At 44.2% G+C, this 22,981-nt stretch overlaps 1 non-coding gene across 1 annotated transcript; it reads left to right on the top strand.

The window, feature by feature from the left end:
• Positions 1–22,347: 22,347 nt before the first annotated feature.
• On the top strand, positions 22,348–22,487 carry LOC146868873 (U4 spliceosomal RNA). The gene has a single exon (XR_014968638.1). It is a non-coding gene; the product is annotated as a U4 spliceosomal RNA (small nuclear RNA).
• Positions 22,488–22,981: the final 494 nt, after the last annotated feature.

Raw genomic sequence — 22,981 nt, 5'->3', positions numbered from 1 at the left:
GTTTGCCAGAGTTGCACGGCCTGTAGCCTTTAAGTATTTTTGGCACATGTTTGTTAAGTTGTTTTCCTATCCTCTTGTAAATTTGACCCTAAGGTGCTGTATTTTCATTTCAGTCCTTTAGCCAAAATTCGTGGCAATAATTCATTGTGCATTGTTTAAAAATGTCCTTGAAAATTGCTAGTAAAGATTGGTAGAATGCATGTATGGTAAAGAACAGTGTCTCCCGAATCCAGTTTGAAGGCGGGCTCGATTATTTTTCTGCGAAGTGCGTTATTAATAGTGTGACCTCCAAGCAGTTCTCTTCCCAGAAGATTCGTCATGGTACAGAGAAGCATTTTTTTTCTTTCAAACTTGGCATATCTACTCGCAGCTTTGTGATTAATACCTGTGAGGGGCAGCAGTGTAGGCTTTACTGCACATTGCTAAAAATATATGTCCCAGTCTTATTCTCCCAGCAGCCCTCCCCGTCCTCACTCACTCTTAAAACAAATAGTTGTACTCTCAGATGCAGTTTGTGTGTCACGTGACCTGCATCCTTTCATAGCAGAGGGTGGCAGGCCTTTAGACAAAAACTGAGGATTTCAAAACAGGCTTGTGCTCTTGAAAGGCGTATAGGATCTGGGCAGTTAGTCACATATTAGGAGGGGTGGTGAATAGGAACATTTTGTATGATTGCGGGAGACTCTCAGGGCAGTAAGGTTGGCGCAACACCAGTCACACATCAGGCCGTCAAACATGTGTTAGAGACATTTTCTGAACCAAACTGGTGTCTTGAACCACAGTACGGTCTAGAACATAGGCCAGCTTCCTATGGGTTTAGTTTTAACTGTTGTTCAAAAACCAACTAGTGTTTTTTCCATACAAAACAAACCTGAACAACAGATTCTTAAATCACGTTTTCGTTGATCCTTTTATGCTAAATTTATTTAGGGGATTCTGGGTGAATGATTTTGGGAAGATAGCTCAGTGATTTGGGTTGTTTCTGCTGGGAACTGAGTGTGAATTGCAGGTTCTCATACTGTAAAGTTGATACAGTCTTCCGTCTTTCTGAGATTGATAAGACGAGTCTCATTTTCGATTGGGTGATAGTAACTGTACATACAAAAGTTCCTCACAAAGCACTATAGAAAAAATATATTATTTCTTGAATTGACCACTGGTTCCTCAGCCACGTCAGTTGCTGCTGTTAGCTAAATACTGGGTTGAAAAAACATTGGTTTCCACTCACAGTGCTCTTTGGGCAGCATGTGGAATGTCTGCAATTGTGGTAGCATCTGTACAGAGTTGAAGTGTGCGTTTTAAATTAGAATAATATCTGTCAAAGGGAAGATAAAGATGTAGCAACGTCCAAGTTCTTACTTAGGTAAATTGGCTAAATATGACCGCAAATTTGTATTACAAATGTAAGCTGGGCTTAAAGCCCTATGACGTGCACACTAATGTATTTTTAACGAGTGCACTGTGATTGCATAGCTGCAAAGTAGCCCCATTTCATGTAAGCTTTTAGTCCTGACTTACATTTTGGAATCGATTCTGCCGAGGACTTGCATGCACGCGTCTGCATGGACAAACATGGCTGCTCTTGGCATTTGTCCATAGCAAACAGCATGCGCATGTCCGTAGGGACTGTGGACAGCCCGACGCCATTTTGTATTTTGGTGGCCTAGCAGCGAAAATGCTGTTTCCTGTACGGCGTGGAAGGTGTCCTAGCAACGAAAATGGTTGTTATTTATTTATTCTTAACCGGCACGTTTCTTAAAAATGCCGCTTACACTGAGTTTGTATTTATTTTGGTGAAACGCACGCCCTGTAACTTGGTGCGCATTTTTGTGTGTTTTTGTTGTTAAAAAGGCTGCTTTCAGTACACAGCTTGCCGGGGTTTGATGACTTTGAAAGTACGCAGCTTGCCAGGGTTTAGAAGTACTCACTCTCTACTACTCTCTACTCTCTACTACTCTACTCTCTACTACTAACGCTCTACTACTCTCTACTACTCACTCTACTACTCTCTACTATTCACTCTCCACTACTCACTATCTACTACTCACTCTCTATTACTCTCTACTACTCACTCTCTGCTACTCTCTACTACTCTCTGCTCACTCTCTACTACTCACTCTCTACTACTCACTCTACTACTCACTCTACTACTCACTCTACTACTCTCTACTACTCACTCTCTACTATGCACTCTCTATTACTCTCTACTACTCACTCTACTACTCACTCTCTACTCACTCTCTACTACTCTCTACTACTCACTCTACTACTCACTCTCTACTACTCTCTACTACTCTCTACTCTACTCACTCTCTACTACTCTACTACTCACTCTCTACTCTTCACTCTCTACTACTCTCTACTACTCAGTCTCTACCACTCATTCTACTACTCTCTACTACTCTCTACTCACTCTCTACTACTCTACTCTCTACTACTAACGCTCTACTACTCTCTACTACTCACTCTCTACTACTCACTCTACTACTCTCTACTACTCACTCTCTACTACTCTCTACTACTCACTCTACTACTCTCTACTACTAACGCTCTACTACTCTCTACTACTCACTCTCTACTACTCACTCTATTACTCTCTACTACTCACTCTCCACTACTCACTCTCTGCTACTCTCTAGTACTCACTACTCACACTCTAATACTCACTCTCTACCACTCTCTACTACTCTACTCACTCTCTACTACTCTCTACTACTCTACTCTCTATTCTCTACTCCTCACTCTCTACTACTCACTCTACTACTCTCAACTACTTACTCTCTACTACTCTCTACTACACACTCTCTACTATTCACTCTACTACTCTCTACTACTCTACTACTCTCTACTACTCTTCTCACTCTCTACTACTCACTCTCTACTACTCTCTACTACCCATTCTCTACTACTCAGTCGCTACTGCTCAGTTGCTACTACTCACTCTACTACTCTCTGCTACTCTACTACTCTCTACTACTCTCTACCCACTCTTTACTACTCTACTCTCTACTACTAGCTCTCTACTACTGTCTACTACTCACTCTCTGCTACTCTCTACTACTCACTCTACTACTCTCTACCACTTACTCTCTAATACTCACTCTCTATTACTCTCTACTACTCACCACTACTCTCTACTCACTACTCACACTCTACTACTCACTCTCTACTACTCTCTACTACTCTACTCACTCTCTACTACTCTCTACTACCCTCTACTACTCTCTACTCACTCTACTACTCACGCTCTACTACTCACGCTCTACTACTCTACTACTCACGCTCTATTACTCTCTACTACTCACTCTCTACTACTCCGCATTATTAGCTTAGACGTTGAAGAAACAAGCATTGGCATAGCTAATAGGTCTTGCTTTTGGGACCTTATAAGTATTTAGTTATGCAGCACAATATCCTTGGTGCAATAACATTAACTGTTGCATGGTTAAACACTTATAAGGCCCCAAAGGCGAGACCTATTGGCTATGCCAATGCTTGTTTTAATCTGTCTCCTTCATCACGGAGGAGGGCGTAGTGTTAATCCAGATATTTTCATGCTGTAAAACTATTGCTACAGGCAAGTAACTTGTTTCGTATGCAGTGTGCACTTCCATTTTGTGAGCTGCAGTTTCCCTGTGCCCCAGATTGCAGTGAACCCAGGACCAGGAGGTGGTACGGAGGCAGACTAGTGCTGTCTCTTTCCTAAAATTTTAAAAGTGATTTTCCCAACCTGTGATTGCATCATTTTTAACTGTTTTGTTTGTGGTTGTTACAGTATAGAAATTGAAGTTTTTAACCTGCCAGTGATTGCATCATTTCTCACTTGTTTTGTGTAGAAACTTGTAGTTTTTACTTGCCCCTGACTGTTTCATTTAACCTGTTAAATTGTGAGATTTGCAGTCCAAAATCTGTTTTTTTCTCACATTCCCTGTGTCTATCTGTTTTTCCCTTCTATTTTCTCCCTTGCTCTGTGCTCAGACCTGTATGTTAAGAAATCCACCCCCAGCTCCCATTTTGTGTTAGCAAGTTGGTGAAACCAGACCCTCCCCCTTTCCCCCTTAGTAACAGGGATATTCTACATCAGACAGTGAACAGAGGGTGCTATGAGACAGTAGTAATCTGCTGTGAGCTGTTTAAGCTGTGTTTTAGTAGGGGATGTGCACTCGTTTTTTGGCTAGAAGACTGAGGGGTTTCTGTGTGATTGTTTGCTGGGTCTAGGGTTGGGACTAGAGCTAGGGTTAGGCTTTCTATTGGATATAGGGCTTAGGGTTTCCTGTGTGATTGGCTGCTGGGAATAGAGTGAGGACTAGGGTTGGGATTTAGGCTTTCTGTTGGACATAGGGTTTAGGGTTTTGTGCCTGATTGAGTGCTTGGACTAGGGCTATGATTGGTTGTAAGGTCTTGGTCTCTTATTGGTTCTAGGGTTAGGGCTAGTGTTGTGTTTGGTTAGGGCTAGAGTTCCCATTGGCTGAAGGGGTCACCTGATTACTAGGGCTATATAAGGCCAGTAATCCCGGGTGTTGAGGCTAAGGGTGGAGAGGACAAGGGCAGCTGCCTGTTTGAGCCTGTTTGAGCCTGTTCGTGACGGGTCGGGAATAGGGCCAGAAATGCTGCCCAGGTTTACATACACCAGCTCCCACCCACATTCACAAACAGAGTAACACACTCACACCAAATGTACTCCACTCATTTACTACAAACTAACACTGTGCACAATTCAATGTCTCAGCACCCACTACTCAACCACACAAACCACACCTATACAACCTTCTACCCCAGCTACCACACAATTCCACCATCACCTACAAACAGTACACAACTCTATCCTATAACACTAGCCAATCCACTCATCACTAACAACCCGATTCCACACCACACACTGAACTATATCCCAACCAGACACACACTCCTTGTTCTAATTATACCCAACAGACCCCTTTTTGTCACTAACAAACCTATATTCAGCCTTCCATCATGTCTCCAACCAACACTCTCCTCTTTTTACGACCACAATAAAACAACCACACTTCATCTACACCCCACTACACCACACATATTACCTCTTTCAGCAAACAAGTCTAAGACAAACACTCACAGCTCTACTTCATCCTCTCTTATACACAACATATACTCTACTTACAAATAAATCACCACCCTCTTTACCTTACAACTTTCACTCACAAATAATAATATACTAACAAATCCATCTTATAAAACAAATATATCAGCATCCCCTTTCACTACACCTCAAAAACAAAACATATCATGCACACGAGCACAACAAAATCTCTCAAGCGTAACACCTCACAATACTTACCATCACAAACTACAAACATACACCCACCTTTCAAATTACACAAATGAACAAACTCCAACACCGAGCTTTCGCCCTTCCACCACACCTAACACATATACAGCTTCACAGCAACTCTTTTTTAACCACCTGTCATCCATTTGACAATTTAGAAATGTACTACATCCCCTAACTCCTACACCTTCTGCCCTAAACAGACGCAAACAAAATAAGCAACGAGCCACACCTCACAACTTTGCTTCTCAATGTCTACTGCACAACAAGGTTACACTACAAAAACAACACAGTACACCAACTCACTCTCAAACACCATCTCCACCACCTAAGCACGCAGACCCATCAAAATGCCTTCTTAGCCTGCTGGGCGAAGAACACGAGACAGAAAAACGACACAATTTCTATCATCATATACCTAATACCAACACTAAGGACACACCAGCTGCAAGTCCACAAAATACTGCTCACTCCTCTACAAAACAAAGTCACACTATCTCCCAAGCACATTCTCTAAACTGTCATCTTATAAATGTTTGATCGCTCTTTAAGAACAAACATCACATCCACTACCTTCTCAATGATGCAAATCCAGACATACTATTCATTACTGAATCATGGTTGGGAGAAGATATGGCTCCAGTCCTGCATGAAGCCGTTCCTCTAGGCTATCAGACGATTACCCAAAATTCTATAGGCAAAAAAGGAGGTGGCCTAGCTGTTGTATTAGGGCGAACATTACATATCACTAAAGTTTCCCCAGTTGCAATCCTACACCGTCTTCCTCCTGTAACTTCCTGCTCCTTTACAGACCTTCACCTAGCAAGGCAACTTTCCCAGATGTACTTCTAGACACGGTTTCAAACCTGAAAACACTACACTCAAACCTATGCATTCTGGGTGACCTCAACATTTGGTTTAACAAACCAAATATGCCCCATCCGAAAACAACCATCGCTGGCCTAGAAGCACTGAACCTGCATCAGATCATCCACTCACCCACACACATCGCTGGACACATCCTAGATGTAATTTTTGCTAACACAGAACTAGTTACCTTTCAAATGCTGATTCCAGTCATGTGGTCAGACCACCATTTGCTTGCCTTCCAACATAAAACAACACTAAGTGACACATCTAAAACCACCTTACATGCATCCACCTATCAGCCATAGAGCAAACTCAATTTGGGACACTTAGAAACACAACTAACATCCAGTACAGATCTAGCAACAATACATTCTGTTCAAAAGCTATATGAGTGGCTACAGGAAGCTTTTGATATCCTGATACCACTAAAAACCACACAACAGAACAAAAGAAAAACGAGCACCTTGGAGAAATACAGAGATAAGAGATAAAACAACAAATTGGAAAGCTGCAACGTGCCTGGCTCAAAACAAACGCCAACCAAGACAAACTTTGCTTATAGAAAATTAACAAATTGTACAAGTCAGCTATCAAAAAAGCGAAGAAAAAATACTATTCAACAGAATTCTAAATGCTAAATGTGCAAATAAAGAATTCTGTAAAATTCTCAATGAATTTTGTGAACCAAATTACCTAGAAGCAGCTCATACCGCTACTCAAGAGTTCACAGACAAACTGGCAAATCATTACACGGACAAAGCTGACACATTGGACTTATACTTAAAACAGAGACAACGCATCAATACTAACACTTTTACAAAGCTAGAATCCAATAATACTCTAACCCAGCCTCTCTGTTCCTTCCAACACATTTCACACAATGAATTTATGGACCTGGTCAAAGCAAGCAGGCCTGCTGGCAGCCCTTCTGACCCATGTCCACTGTAAACCTTCAAGACAATTCTTCTAACAAACTCGGCTGCCACTCCAGTAAGGAGAATCATCAACAACTCCTTAACTACTGGAATATTTCCAGAAGAACTCAAAAAGTCATACATACCCCCATTACTGAAGAAAACAAACTTGGACCAGCTGAACCCTGACAACTACAGACCGATTTCAAATGGACCTTTCCTGGGCAAACTGATAGAAAGAGCAGCCTTCGTCCAGATGTCACAATTCATTGAAGAGAATGCCATACTTTCAGACCTCCAAACAGGATGTCGTCCAGGAAGAGGCACAGAATCTGACCTCGTTGCTATCTGGGATGACCTGAAGAACACAGTTGACCGCAACGGGGTTGCTGCGCTTCTTCTCTTGGACCTCTCGGCTACCTTTGACACGGTTGACCATGACCCTCTGAGACTCCACGAAGCCGGCATAGAGGGGACTGCTCTAGACTGGATCGCGCCCTACCTTTGCAACATAACTGTCATCCATACCCCACCTTTCTCATCCAAACCGTACTTCACAAAAGCAGGGGTCCGTCAAGGCTCTATTATTTCGGCCATGCTTTTCAACATCTACATGAAGTCATTACCGGCACTAATCAATCAATTTCGCCTCACGTGCTATAACTATGCAGATGACACACAAATACTCCTTGAACTGCAAAGCCCCAAAGACATTGGAAACTCGCCAATTTTCAGGTGTCTCAGAGCTGTGGATCAATGGATGACATAGAGCCACCTCAAACTGAATGCTTCCAAAACGGAAGTACTTATGTGTGGCAATTGGAAACATTATGACCCGCTTGCCATGTGGCCTGATGATCTGGGAACACCGCCTAAAATATCGAAGGAAGTAAGAAACCTCAGAGTGACCATGGACTCCAAGCTATTGATGAATGCCCAAGTGGACAAAGTAGCAAGATCAAGCTTTGTTACTATAAAAACTCTGCGACGAAACTTCCCCCATTTGGGATTTCACAAGGTCCAGGCTACCATCTCCCTTGTTTTGTCCAAACTCGATTACGCCAATGGCCTCTACCATGGATCACCTTTAACGACCATGAAAAGATTACAACAGATTCAGAACTCGGCTGCCAGACTACTCTTACATATAAAACTGCAAGACCACATCTCCCCTGCCTTGAAAGCCCTGCATTGGTTACCGGTTGCCAGAAGATCCACGTTCAAGCTGCTTTGTATCACCCACAAAGCGATACATGGAACGGGACCGCTCTTCATCAGGAAAGAAATCACCAAACTCATTCAACAAAGGAACCAATGGTAGCACATCATTCTCTGTTCAAGCAGCCAAACTATGGAACTCTTTACCCCAACATAAGATCCACTGATAACCACCTTCTCTTCAGAAAACTGCTCAAGAATTGGCTCTTCCCCACATAACCACCATAAGCAAACAGATAGAAATATACAGCATGTCTCCCTGTATTTAAGCATCTATTTGTACTATAGATATGTACCTATATATGTGCATTGCTTTGTATAAACGTGTAGAATAATTATGTTAAAACAATTATTATATATAGATATTCATTAGTTGTGCTTAACAAATGTTGATATTACTGATAGTTGTATTATTCTATGTTTTAACATATCTACAACTGTTTCACTATTGATCTAATATATATATATATATATATATATATTCACTGAAAAAACCATAGGTTTCACACACGTTATAGTTACGAATTAGCATTTAAAAAACCTTGCAAATTCACTTAAAAAACCATAGGTTTCACACATGTTATAGTTAGCTGGACATTTCACTCGTAAAAAACCAATGAAATTCCCCCGTTATAGTTACTGCAGGCAACTATAACTCACGCGACCGCAATCCTCTGCTGATGACGTCAGATATTACATCACTGTATTTAGACATTTATTTACCCATGTCTTCTTCCATTAATCTTTAGCTATACATATATTACAAATATTTATTTTTCAGAAAGACACATATGTCATCAGTGATGTAATATCTGACATCATCAGCAGAGGATTGCCGTCGCGTGAGTTATAGTTGCCTGCAGTAACTATAACGGGGGAATTTCATTGGTTTTTTACGAGTGAAATGTCCAGCTAACTATAACATGTGTGAAACCTATGGTTTTTTAAGTGAATTTGCAAGGTTTTTTAAATGCTAATTCGTAACTATAACGTGTGTGAAACCTATGGTTTTTTCAGTGAATTTGTAAGTTTTTTTTAAATGCTAAGTTATGTTTTTATTTATTTATTTATTTTTCAGGTTTTACACCGTGCGTGCACGGTGCGCTTCGGGCACCGTGCGCGCTCTGTGGGCACTCGGTGCGCTTCGCGCACCGAGCGCCCACGGTTCGCAGTGCACGCAGGGTGCGCGCACCTCGCGATTTAAAAAAAATTAAAAATTGGTTTTTTCTCCCTTGGGGGTCATTCTGTGACCCCCTGACCAAGGCTAGGGGGTCAGGAACTGTCCACTCTGCCCCCTTTTCACGTTCTCCACCTTTGTTTTTCACCCCCTCAGACTGCGAGAGACAATATGGCGGCCGACACTTCCTGGTTTCGACCGATTCGAATGTTTACCGTTATCTAACAACCAATCAGAATTGCGCTCGCGCACGGCAGGGTGCGCACACAGTGCGCGCACGGTGCGCGCGTATAGATATTGATATGCTTTTAAATGCTATTTTCTCAGGAAACACTGAACAGATTTACACCAGACCTGCAATAGGCACTTCCTTGACCTTATGGCTACCTCTCTGCCAAATTCCACGTAATTCTGTTCAGCCGTTCGGGCTGTAGCTGCGTCTAAAGGTCCTATGGAAAAATGCATGGGGAAAACGTGTTTTGGGACCCCCCCTTTTTCTCGGCGCCCGCTTGACGAATCACCCCGAGACTTTCAGGGTAGAAGCTGAACGGAGCGCCCCATTAGTTTTGAAAATTTCGCGAGGATTCGTCAACCGGCGCCAAAGTTATTCAAAATAGAATTTTGAGATTTCTTATGGAAACTAGGTTGTAACTATAACTATCTACTGGCGACCGCCAGTAGATAATATATCATTCTTAAACTTTTAGAAACACTCAGTCACTGGATGATGTCGTCAGTGATTTAAACCTAAATCCACTTTTACCCCCAACACCCCAAAGGACGCTATTGATGTCTTTTCAGATTTGGATATTAAAGATTTAAAAGCATTATCAGTGTCATCGAGAAAGGTATTCATGAAGAGTGGCAGTCATAATGATAAAAAGTACTCTGCACTGTAAGACAAAATCAAGAGCAGAAAAGACATCGTAGTGCGAAAGTCGGATAAGGGGGGTGTTGTGGTCCTTTGGCCACTTGAACTCTATAAGGAAGAAGCTAAAGCACTGTTGAGGGACCACAATTGTTACATGAAAGTACCACAAAGCAACATCACAGAGGTGAAGAGTACATATTTGAAGGATTTGGCAAGGTGGTGGGGCCTAGGTTTGTTATCTCAGGCAGAATATTAATTTCTAAGGGTAGAGAATCCTATAACACTGATCCTCTACCTCATTCCAAAGATCCACAAGAATAAAGAAATCCCACCCGGCAAACTCATAATTTCTGCTATCGGCAGTCTCTTTGAGCCCACCTCCCGATACTTGGACAATTTCCTACAGGAATTCGTTAAAGAGCTTCCTGCGTACATCCAGGACACGCAAGACTTTTTGAACAAAATCACTAATTTAACACGGAGAGACTCATATCTTTTAATCACACTAGACGTAATGAGTCTCTATCCAAGTATAGCTCATGAAGATGGACTGCGTGCGATATGCCATTGCCTTAATACACGACCCATCTCATTTTACCAACACTCTGGGATGTTGATTGAAATGTGTAGACTGTGTCTCAACAATAGCTATTTTATGTTTGACGGTGATACATTTAAACAGCTTCAAGGGACGGCACTGGGCACCTGCTTCGCCCCCAGCTATGCTAATTTTCATATGAGCTGGTGGGAGGAGCAGGTGCTCAGAGTCGAACATGCAAAGGATTGCCAGGAAAACATAGTCACATGGATGAGGTTCATCAATGACCTGTTTGTAGTGTGGGATGGTACAATGGAATCAGTTCAATGCTTTATCCAGGAAATTGATCTTATTTCCTTAAACCTCAAATTCACAGACACTATTAGCAGGTCAAAGGTTTCCTTTTTGGACCTGGAAGTGTATATTAAGGACAGTACAGTGCACACCTGTACATTCAGGAAAGCAACAGCAGGAAATTCTATCCTGCATGCCAGGAGCTTTCACCCTCAGAGGCTAAAAAGGAGTATACCCTAGGCTGAGCATCTGAGGATGAAACGCAACTGTAGTGAGGCCCAAGCTCTGACTGAAGCACAGGCAGGCTTAACAAATAGGTTTATCCACAGGGGCTACAGCCCTTATCTTTTGGCTCAAGCCCTACACAAAGTGAATACGATTGAAAGGGAAACTTTACTTCGATCAAATGAGGCCCAAGCCATTAAAAAGAAAAAAGACCGAGGTGTTCAAATAAGGATGATTACTGAATACAGTGCTTACCATTCCAGGGTGAGGGACAGTTTGTGTAAGCACTGGTATCTAGTTAGAAGGGACCCCATTTTAAGTGAAATGTTGCCACATAGACCTCTGATGACCTTTAAAACAGCTAAATCAATGAGAAATGAGTTGGTCAACAGCAGCCCAGAAGTAGGTACCTCGGAGGGCTGGTTGAAAGCAAGTCCCGGTTTCCACAAGTGCTTTAAATGTAAAGCTTGTAAGTTTGCTAGTAATGAGAAGCAAGTCACATCACCACTTATGAAAAGCCCTTGGAAGATCAGAACTTCATTGAATTGTAGAAGTGAGTTTGTTGTTTATATCCTAAAGTGTACGTGCCCAAAACTATACGTGTAGAACAATCACAGGAGTTATACCCGTAAACCCAACTGAGATCTGGGTGAATACAGTGTAAATGCAACAATATCTCAGCAGGATATATTGAAATTATTTAAACTGGTATGTACAAGACATTACAAACAACAAACAAAAGAGAGGAGGCTTAAAGTTGTTTTTTTCGAAGCGCCAATAGGCGTCATGTATTCAGAAGATCAATGAATATAAACAGTGGTGGTTAGAGCACAACAGGGTATGAATACTCAGGCAACCCTAGTGTAGAAAGTGTACAAAGTGCTCGTGCTTGTGAAACAACGGCGCAAGTGACAACGTGAAAAATACCACAGCAGGCGGCGCAGAAGAATATGCAATATGTACAATTAAAAGGTTCATACAACAATTTACTCAATAGTATAATTGGTACTTTTCATTATTTCAATGAACCAAGTGGGCATGCGCCTAAGGCGTTTGAGCTGGTGGATAGTGGTCGACGGCGTTTCGATCCTCTCAATTTAGGATCATCTTCAGGACCTGGGTCGCCTATTTGTGGAGTGCTCTGTGAAAACAAATTACGTGTCAGAGCGGCTGAGCAGTGGGTGAAAAAGAAAGGAAAAAAAGGGGGGGGGGAAAGGGGGTGAAAAGGAAAGGAAAAAAAGAGGGGGGGCGGGGGGGAGGGGGAAGAAGGATTAGGAAGGGAAAAGGGGGGGAAAGAGGGTAGGACGGAGGCTAATTAAGGCCTACCTTGCGCACACAGTTGAGGCGCTTGCGTGAAAAGGGGGGTATTGCTGGCAGCGAAATGCGCAGTGAAGGGCGATCGATGGAAAGGGGGGATTCCCCTTGAATTCTGTGGAAAAACAGGGAGGATGATCCTAAATTGAGAGGATCGAAACGCCGTCGACCACTATCCACCAGCTCAAACGCCTTAGGCGCATGCCCACTTGGTTCATTGAAATAATGAAAAGTACCAATTATACTATTGAGTAAATTGTTGTATGAACCTTTTAATTGTACATATTGCACACTCTTCTGCGCCGCCTGCTGTGGTATTTTTCACGTTGTCACTTGCGCCGTTATTTCACAAGCACGAGCACTTTGTACACTTTCTACACTAGGGTTGCCTGAGTATTCATACCCTGTTGTGCTCTAACCACCACTGTTTATATTCATTGATCTTCTGAATACATGACGCCTATTGGCGCTTTGAAAAAAACAACTTTAAGCCTCCTCTCTTTTGTTTGTTGTTTGTAATGTCTTGTACATACCAGTTTAAATAATTTCAATATATCCTGCTGAGATATTGTTGCATTTACACAAAACTATACGTGGGCAGCAGCATACACATGGTTCACATTCGGATATAACAACATCTGAGGGCAATAAAGAACAACGACAAAAATTACCCAGTTGCACGCCTCATCAATGAAGTCCATAAAGGTTATGTGAGTGATTTGTCCTATTTTACAGTGGACCAGGTGCCAAAATTAAGGAGGGGCGGAAACCGTGAGATGAAATTGCAACAGTTGGAGTCCAAATGCATACTGCTATTCAACACTAAGATTCCTTCTGAACTCAATGCAGAGGAAGATTTACTTGTCCATTTGGGCTAATCCGGGTATTCATAAGCTGCGTTTTTAATGTTTTGCAGGGTTTGAACAGAGAGAGGAAGGTAAAAAGTAGGGATGCATAACAAACGACGTAGGAGACTAAGAGGATGGGTCCTAGTATTGATTTTTCAGACTCAAGGAGGTGCATGATATGTGTATATTTTATACAAATTAAGAAGCAATAGATTTTTGACTGTAGTGTGGTTCCTATATTCCTAATAGGCCCTGCGCATTGGAATAATATACACTATAGTTTTGACATAGCACTGAGGTCAGTATGTCTCTATCGAGTACATTAAACTTAATTACTTGTGTGTGCCAGCTAACTCAGAGGTCACTAGAAACTTCTCGAATAAACAAGAAGGAATTCGTTTCTAACAACCGCATAAACATGACAACTTTGTTTCCCTTAGAATCAGAACAATTGCAGAATCGTGGAAACAATAGATATCAGTTTCACTCAGTCAATCGTGCATGCTTCGTTTCTACAGAGTTACACAGAAATAGATAGACAGGCGTTTCAATAAAAAGGGTTTATTGAACAGTCTTAATTCTCGTGCACGAAATATGAACTGATACAATCGTAAGACAGAATGCGAAGTAAAATATGTAGAGCGTTAGAAGTAAGATAAAATAATACTGCAATAGCATGTTGTATAGCTTTGACAGATAGTCATAAAAATACATACATAAATAACACAGGCTAAAATGTTAATATTCATCTGATGCTTCTAGCTAGTTCTACCCCAGTGTACCTAACCTAAGTGTAGTACGAGGTAAGAGGTAGGTGCTGTTTGTCTATAGTCTAGTTTTTGCTATAGTTGCCAAGATTTGCCAAAAGTCCCTCTAGGTTCTAGTCAGCTCCATACCTTTAGAACGAGTGAGGTTGGAATCTCTTTCCGAGTCTCGATCTCTAACACCCCGCAAGGGGAGTCAGAAACACTGGAGCTGGATTCTATGCAAGGAGGATGATAGCGTCTGGTCAGTGCGTCAGGCAGGGACTTGACTTCCTTCCGAACTTGCCGTGGCGAGCCGTGTCGTGCAAGTAGATAGCCGAACCGTGGTTTGCCATGGTAAGTGAAGGTATATTTATACCTTGAAGGTATTTAGGAATGCCAGTATTGACGTAAAAGTCGGGCAAAGGAACGTCATGAATGAACCCCTAAGAAATAGATGTTCATGCATAAAAAATTAGTTCTTGGAGAAATCAATATCCAAGCAAGGGGAAGTCCTAAAGGCTTAAGAGTCTGGTTTTCCAAGAACTCGTTGTGACGTGGATGAACGGATGTAGGTGGCCATGCATGTATTTGGTTAGCATGGATAATGCCTAAATAAGGGTAGGATTTCTATGCCTAAATAGGGGCAATACGAATTGTGCCAATATAAGGACATACATCGGGAAACCTGTATACGGTATCTAAATTGACACACAACACCCACTCCACATTCGTATGAACGACATTTACTAAATCCTAAATATGCTAAACATATCTAAAATATAGCTACATATGGATGGCTAAGAACATGACTAAAAATACATTTAAAAAAATGCATAAAATTGTCGCCATGTAAAAATGCACTTGTGCTGTACATATCAAAGCAATGTTTCATTCTAAGAATATATTTACATTGAATGCCAAATGAATGAACATATGTATATACATTATGAAATGGCTCGTAAATACAGAAGAAAAAGGGCGAAACCATTTCATGTCAAGTTACATAAATCAATTGTTTTTGGCAAGGTGACATATTGTGTCTGTAAGTGTATCAAATAATTTTGTTCTCTATGAATAGTTCTACTAGAAGCAGATTACTGTGCCATAAAAAGAAAAATTCAAATTTGGAGAAAAAAAATTAATCATAGGAAAAAAGTTCCACGTTTAGGGCCTCATGTAGGTAGCCAAATACCGGTCGGTAACGGCCGAAATTCGGTAAATTTCCCGTTACCGACCGGTATTTAGTCAAGTGAGATGTAGGAGGCCAAAAATCAAATTTCGGTAAATATGAAGCGGTAAATACCGATTCATATTTACCGATTTCTAAAATACCGATTCATATTTACCGAATACATATTTACCGATTCAGTAAATATGAAGTGGTAAATATGAAGTGGTAAAACGGAAAAAGACATGTAGGCAAATTCGGTAATTTAGAAATCCATGAAATTCGGTAATTAAGAGTCGGTAATTAACACGGATTGAAAGCAGGTGGTAATCATCAACAGTGCATAAAAGAAATCCCAAAATGCATCAGCGTGGACAACATGGCCGCTCTGTATGTCATTGCAAGGCGCCTACGTCTACAGGCAGCAGGGCTGAGGATATGGAGACGGGAGGAACGCATATACAGACAGCGCATCACACTCTTCCAACTGACTGAGGCTGAGATACATGAAAGGTACAGGCTACACCCACAAACCATCATGGACCTGATAAGAGACCTGCACCCACTCCTGGACCAGCCAACAAGAAGGGCGCATGCCATACCACCACATGTGCAGGTTCTCTGCAGCCTACATCTACTTGCTTCTGGAAGTTACCAGGTGGTGATAGCTGCGGTGGGCGGCGTATCCCAGAGTTGCCTGTCCCGTTTCTTCAGGAAGTTCCTGGATGCCATGATGCAGAGAATGCACCACTACATCAGCTTCCCAAACACACAGGCTGAACTGCAGAAAACTAAAACTGACTTTTATCAAATGGCACAGTTCCCCCATGTCATTGGCTGTATTGATGGCACACACATCCCAATCTGCCCACCAGCAGCCACTGAGCACATCTATAGGAACAGAAAGTCCACCCACTCCATCAATGTGCAGGTAATCTGCGATGCTGGCAACATAATCACTGATATTGTGGTGAAGTTTCCAGGGAGCACCCACGACTCCTACATCTTCCAGAACAGTGGGATCTACACACGACTGCTTGCCGGAGAGTTTGGAGAGGGATACCTGCTAGGTAAGTAACAGTGACGCACCATGAAACGTGCAAATCATAGTGTATTGAGGCATGTGACTGATGGTTCCCTTCTACTCACCCAGGTGACAGTGCATATGCCTGCCGGTCATTCATCCTCACTCCCTACCTACACCCATCAACCCAGAGTGAGAGACGATATAACGTGGCACACAAATCTACACGCAATGTGGTGGAGCGCACGTTTGGACTATTGAAGAGCAGGTTCCGCTGCCTCCACAAGAGCGGAGGCGCACGCCAGTACACACCCATCATCTGCTGCAAGATCATTGCCACTTGTGCAATGCTGCACAACCTTGCCACGAAGAGAGGTACAGAGGTGGAACTAACAGATTTTGAGGACAATGAGGATGACTCAGGACAGCCGGAGGCCAACGCAGATGGAGTGCCAACAGCAACAGATGGGAGAGTGAGACGGGCAGAGATCACATGCAACTATTTCTGAGTAAGTAAGGGGACACAGGCAGTTGTTGGTTGTCATGTAGTAGTTTAATAATGCGCCACTACGCCACGAAACCAAGATTATGCAATTCAGGTAACATTGCTCATTCACAAGTGTGAAGACCAGGGTTACGTCACCCAATAGTCTATTGCTACGCGGTGCAGCATCAAAGTTTGCGGCCACGCGCTACATTGTGGGATGGCACGGATTCAGCCTCCTCACTGGTGCCAGCCCCATGCCGCCTGCTGCTCCTGCGTGTTTCTGGGACGGGGGGTGTGATGCTGCTCCTGCTGCTGGTGTCCATGCTTTCAGCAGCATCCCCTGCACCACTTGTGGCCGCTTGACTGGTCAATAGGACCTCCAGGGCACTGGTGACCTGCACCATCCCCCTAGTGACGTCGCTGCTGCAGTGTGTCAGGCCCTCCTGCATGTTCACTGAGCGCCGGCAGAGAAGTGATGTTGCAGTTGCCAAGCGGTTGAGTGCCCTGGTGTGCCTGTCTCCCCTCTGCCGTTCCCGGCGCCTTGCAGCTCTCTCTGTGTCCAACTTGCTGCACAACAGCTGCATAAACTGTGACACGTCCCGCAGGCCCGCTGCCATGTCAGAAATCCCCGCCGCCATTGCGCCGATGTTCCTGTCCATGTGTCTGAATGTTGTTCTGAGTCCCCGCACATGCCGCTGTACTGAAATGACTGCCTTTGTTTGCAGGCGCTGTTGTTTTAACATGTTGGCCTCAAGGCCCCCAAAGACCCCATGGCTGAGATGGATTGGTGGTGGACTGTGCTCACGCGACCTGCGGCGCCGTCCTGCTCCCGTGTCATCTCCCTGTGAGGTGGAGGGCACAGGGGTATGTCTCCCATCCTGGGGCATAGTATTTGGCTCCAGGCCCCTGCTGTCATCAGAAGATGTGTGCAACACGCGCAGCCTGGCAGCAGCACGCCTCCTCGACCTCACTATTGCGGGCGGTGATGTGGCCGGTGACTCCAGCAGGAGTGGTGATGCTGGCTCAGGTACTGGGGATGCAGGCTCAGGTACTGGGGATGCTGGCTCAGGTACTGGGGATGGTGGCAGTGGCAACGCTCTCTGGCCAGAACTTGTGCTGCCCGTAGCTGAACTGGATTGACGGTGTGCCCCCTCTCCTGTGCCATCTGTAGTCAGTCCTGCGCGATGTTACGTCTGTGGACAGAAATGCAACATCAGCTCAGTGTACCTGAAGGCATGCATTGCAAGCATGACAATAAATTGTTGTAACACTCTCACATTGTCCTCTGTCTGCTTTAGGCTAATGTCTGTACCATGCATCATTGTTCTGTGCTATTCTGGTCATGGTGGGGGATCCCTGACTACATCTCCCATAATGCATTGCCTGTCTGCAGTAACACATGGACTGGAGTGGGATACTCATTTCACATTGGGGGATGTGGGATAGGGGTAGGGGGGGCAACATTGCTGTGCATTCCTCTTACCTTGTTGGGTGGCGGCTCTGGCAGAGCTGTCGGCATCCCCAAGGCCCACGACACTCTCGGGCTCGATTGTCGACTGCACCAGCTCCTCCAGTTCGGTGAGGGCAGGTTCCCTGTTAGTTCCACCTCCTGTCCGGCTGGCCTCCTTCTGGATGTCCCCCATCTTCCTCTTAGTCACAATGCGCAGGTCGTACCAGCGTTTTTTTAGAACGTCAATGTCCCTGTGGGTCACTCCCACGGCATTTACCTGCGCCTGGATTGCCAGCCAGATGGTGCGCTTCTCACACTCTGCCACTTGCAGGGATTGCCTCCCAAATAGCTTCTGGTGCTGCCTCACCACCTCCTCCACTAGCACCTGGAGTTCCTTGTGGCTGAATTTCACCTTGCGCCTCCTTTCCCCTCCTGTCCTCTGGCTGGACATAGTGTAGTTTGGTCTCAACAATCAGCCACTGGCTCCCTGCCTCTCCTCTGCACTCCAAGCCTCTCCTGAGTCTGTTGATTGAGTGCACCTGCCTGGGTGTGGCCACTTCCTACTTGGGTGGGGTTTGGTTGCACAGGATTGGCTTTTTCAAACAGTCATGTGATTTCGTTTTTCCGATTCGGTATTTTCCGATTCGGTATTTACCGATTCGGTAAATACCACCTCGGTATTTACCGATTCGGTAAATACCACCGCGGTATTTACCGAATCGGTAAATTCCGATTCGGAAAATACCGAATGTTACCCATTCGGTAAATGTTACCGACTTGTTACCTACATATTACAATTGTGCCCCTCTATAAACACCTGGATGCGACTCAATTCAAATTATGCACTAGACAAGAGTAACAAGCTGCATTAAAAGAAGGGAATATCCTGGAAAAAGCAAACACTCATAGGGAATGCAAGATTAAGTAAAGCATGTGAAATATAGCAGAACAACATGTTTACCTTAACGCTTTTACACTTAATATTCAGAAATCAATGTGTTTTTGCCTGAAAACTTAAGAACATGACTACAGGGCCCAGAAGGGACCCGCTTCAATGACCATTGCTTATATCCTTATACAGCGTGAGCAGCCTGGTTTAAAAAGACAGCTAATCAAATGGGGTGAATACAAACAGGGTGAGCTATGGCACTCACAGTTCACATGCTATCAAAAAGGGCCTCAATGTGTGTCATAGTGCTCTAAAAGAAGGCGGAATCACCATGCCGCCTGAAATTGGATCTCAAGGATCACTGTAACAATACATAAACATTCCCCGAGCACACACTAAATAATATCAGAAATTATGCACACAGTTAATCCACAATGATTATTTTTTATCTTTATCTTTATTTTATTTTCTTTTTTTGCCCAGACACCACGTGTTTCGTCATATAGGGAGTTCCCCACGTCTTCTTCAGGGCTGTCTTCTCTTGGAATGTTTGTCAAGTCAGTCCTTAAAACCGGTACTAATTTTGTCCCGGACCAATCCAAAATGTAACATTACTGTTCCCCGTTTCCGTATCCTGTGAAAAAAGGAATCTTGTGCCTCTTAATCCGTCACTCCAATTACCGGGTAAATTACCCCTCTAGACTTTCTCTAACATCCTTAACACCCTAAAAGTGAGTAAACTTCAAAGATTCATCCAGCGTCTGTTGACCACACCGTCCGTATTCACTCAAGCGGATTGGCTAGAACGCTCTAGTTTGACGATCCTTGAAGCATTGGGGGCCTGTGTTTTCACTCCGCTTGAGTGAATACGGACGGCGCGGTCAACAGACACCTGATAAATCTTTGAAGCGTATTCACTTTTAGGGTGTGAAGGACGTCTAGAGAAAGTCTGGAGGGGTAATGTACCCAATAATTCGAGGGCTGGATTAGGAGGTACAAGATTCCTTTTTTCACAGGATGCGGAGAGCAGTGATGTGACATTTTGGATTGCCAGGAAGGAATTAGAACCGGTTTTAGGGATTGACTTGACAAACGTTCCAAGAGAAGACAGCCCTGAAGAAGTCGTGGGAAACTCCCTATTCCGCGAAACACGTGTTGGGTGGGCAAAAGAAGAAAAGAAAGATAATGAAGAATAATCATCGTGCATTAACTGTTCGCATAATTTGTGATATTATTTAGCGTGTGCTCTGGAAATGTGTACGTATGGTTTAAAAAGACCACATCCCTGAACACAGAGCCGCAGGTACACATTTTATAAACTAAAATAAGGAAAAGAGCTGATAAGGATCACATTAAACATTTTCCACTTTACGCATCAACGAAGCAGAATGGAAGTTCTGTGCCGAGCTGCAGAAGGCAGGCAGTGTGGTTTACGGTGTGCAGTCTAATGCTGCTTGTGCTGGGTTTTCGCATTGCCATCTCCCGCTTCACCCCTCCTTGCCCAGGGCTAAGCTGAATTCAGCCAATCTGAGCAGCTGGTTTGGGTGAGGGTGGCAAGTACTGCAAATGGGCATTAAATTAAGCGAAACAATAAAGATGGGCTAAAGCAGGCCTAAAGAGAGATGTTAGACTGTGAACTACCCAAAGGGTGCCAGCAAGCTGCCTAATGGGAGATGGTGGACTGTGAGCTGCCCAAAGGGTGCCAGTGAGCTGCCCAAAGCGTGCCAGCGAGCTGCTCTAAGGGTGCCAGCAAGCTGCCCAAAGGGTAACAGCGAGCTGCCTAAAGGGTGACAGCAAGCTGCTCGAAGGGTGACTGCGAGCTGCTCAAAGGGTGCCAGCGAGCTGCCCAAAGGATGCCAGCGAGCTGGCCAAAGGGTGACCGCGAGCTGCCTAAAGGGTGACCGCGAGCTACCCAAAGGGTGACAGTGAGCTGTACAAGAGTGACTGTGAGCTGCTCAAAGGGTGCCAGCGAGCTTCCCAAAGGGTGCCAGCGAGCTGCCCAAAGGGTGACCGCGAGCTGCCCAAAGGGTGACAGTGAGCTGTACAAAGAGTGACAGCGAGCTGCCCAAAGGGTGACAGCGAGCTGCCTAAAGGGTGCCAGCGAGCTGCTCAAAGGGTGACTGCGAGCTGCTCAAAAGGTGCCAGCCAGCTGCTCAAAGGGTGCCAGCGAGCTTCCCAAAGGGTGCCAGCGAGCTTCCCAAAGGGTGCCAGCGAGCTGCCCAAAGGGTGCCAGCGAGCTGCTCAAAGGGTGCCAGCGAGCTGCACAAAGAGTGACAGCGAGCTGCTCAAAGGGTGCCAGCGAGCTGCCCAAGGGGTGCCAGCCAGCTGCTCTTGCTGACTGATTGGAGATTCCTGATTTAACGTATCTAAACCGTGCACGAATTCTAGGCCTACACAAATCTGCAGTATAAATCACAGTTATTTCTCTTGGGTGGTTAATAATGTACCGTTTAATAGAATAAACCTCTTGAATTTTAAATCTGGAGGAGTAATGATTTGAAAACAACGAAGCTAAAAGTGTACCTCTTAAAATCTGAGACTGAAATGCTGCAAGTTCAGCAGTATAGCTCCGTGAAGCGGCTCACCTGCAGTAAAGGCTATATCGAAAAATGGCAGTATAACCACTATTGTTTATATTTCACTACATTATTTCCACGCCTCCTTTGGTATATAGTTAAGGACCGCGTGCCTGTGACGAAGCTGCTGCTTCCATTTCTACAACGCACAGGTGGCACCAGCCCCAACAGGAAACACCGGAACCAAGGTAGTGCTCGGGCTAACTAGCTACTTACCATGCAATTTCCCAGAGTCCTCTGCGCGTCTCAGGGAAACGTTTGGCACCGGAGAGCTGATGGAAACTTCAGATATTACGCTACCACGTTCATTATTTTGGCAGCCATAAGTCAACAGTGCTACACTAATGCCTGACACTGAAACATTTGATTCCTTGCTCTCTCTAACACGAGGTACCACGGCGACGGGTCTGTCATTCACACTGATATACTCAGCTTAGCGCAGTGGCAGTATCGTAGCCAATGAGGTCTAACCGAGGCGCGATTATTGCTTATTGAAAACTTTACCCAATACCCTGCTGTGGTGACTTGAAATAAAGTCGCCATTGCAATTTTTGAGAGTCTCCAAGGAGACTGAATAATTTAGTGAAAGCAGTAAAATCTTCGATGTAGTTACGTGTGTGAGCGTGCATCGATCACAAATGTAATTACTAATATGGTTTTAGATATTCGCTGGCAGGTTTTCTGCTCGTGGAGTTATTTCAATGAACGGTTTTCATATTTCCTAGTCTGTGTTCCCACCTTTGCTCCCCGGATCTCTTCTTACCGCAGAGCACCCCAAGACTCCCCGGCACCTTTGAGAGACAAGGACACCCCCCCCACCTCACTGAATTTGAAGCCCCTGTCGCTATAGTGCCCTTTGGCGCGCACGGTCACGGTGGCAGCTACCATTGGACCGTGGCAGGGGATAAAGAGCCAAGTTGAAACGCACTAAGGGACTTATTTATGAGCCCTTGCGTCACTTTTGCGCCGCCGATGCGTCACTTTTGTGACGCACCAGCAGTGTGAAAAATGCGCCATGTTGCGTCATATTTACAAAGTGTCGCATCTAGATCGATGCGTCACTT

This window comes from Triturus cristatus, chromosome 1_2 (genome assembly GCF_964204655.1).
Source record: "Triturus cristatus chromosome 1_2, aTriCri1.1, whole genome shotgun sequence".
Taxonomy (NCBI): Eukaryota; Metazoa; Chordata; class Amphibia; order Caudata; family Salamandridae; genus Triturus; species Triturus cristatus.
Note: the sequence above shows the minus strand (reverse complement) of the source record. Positions and strands in the feature narration are given on the sequence as shown.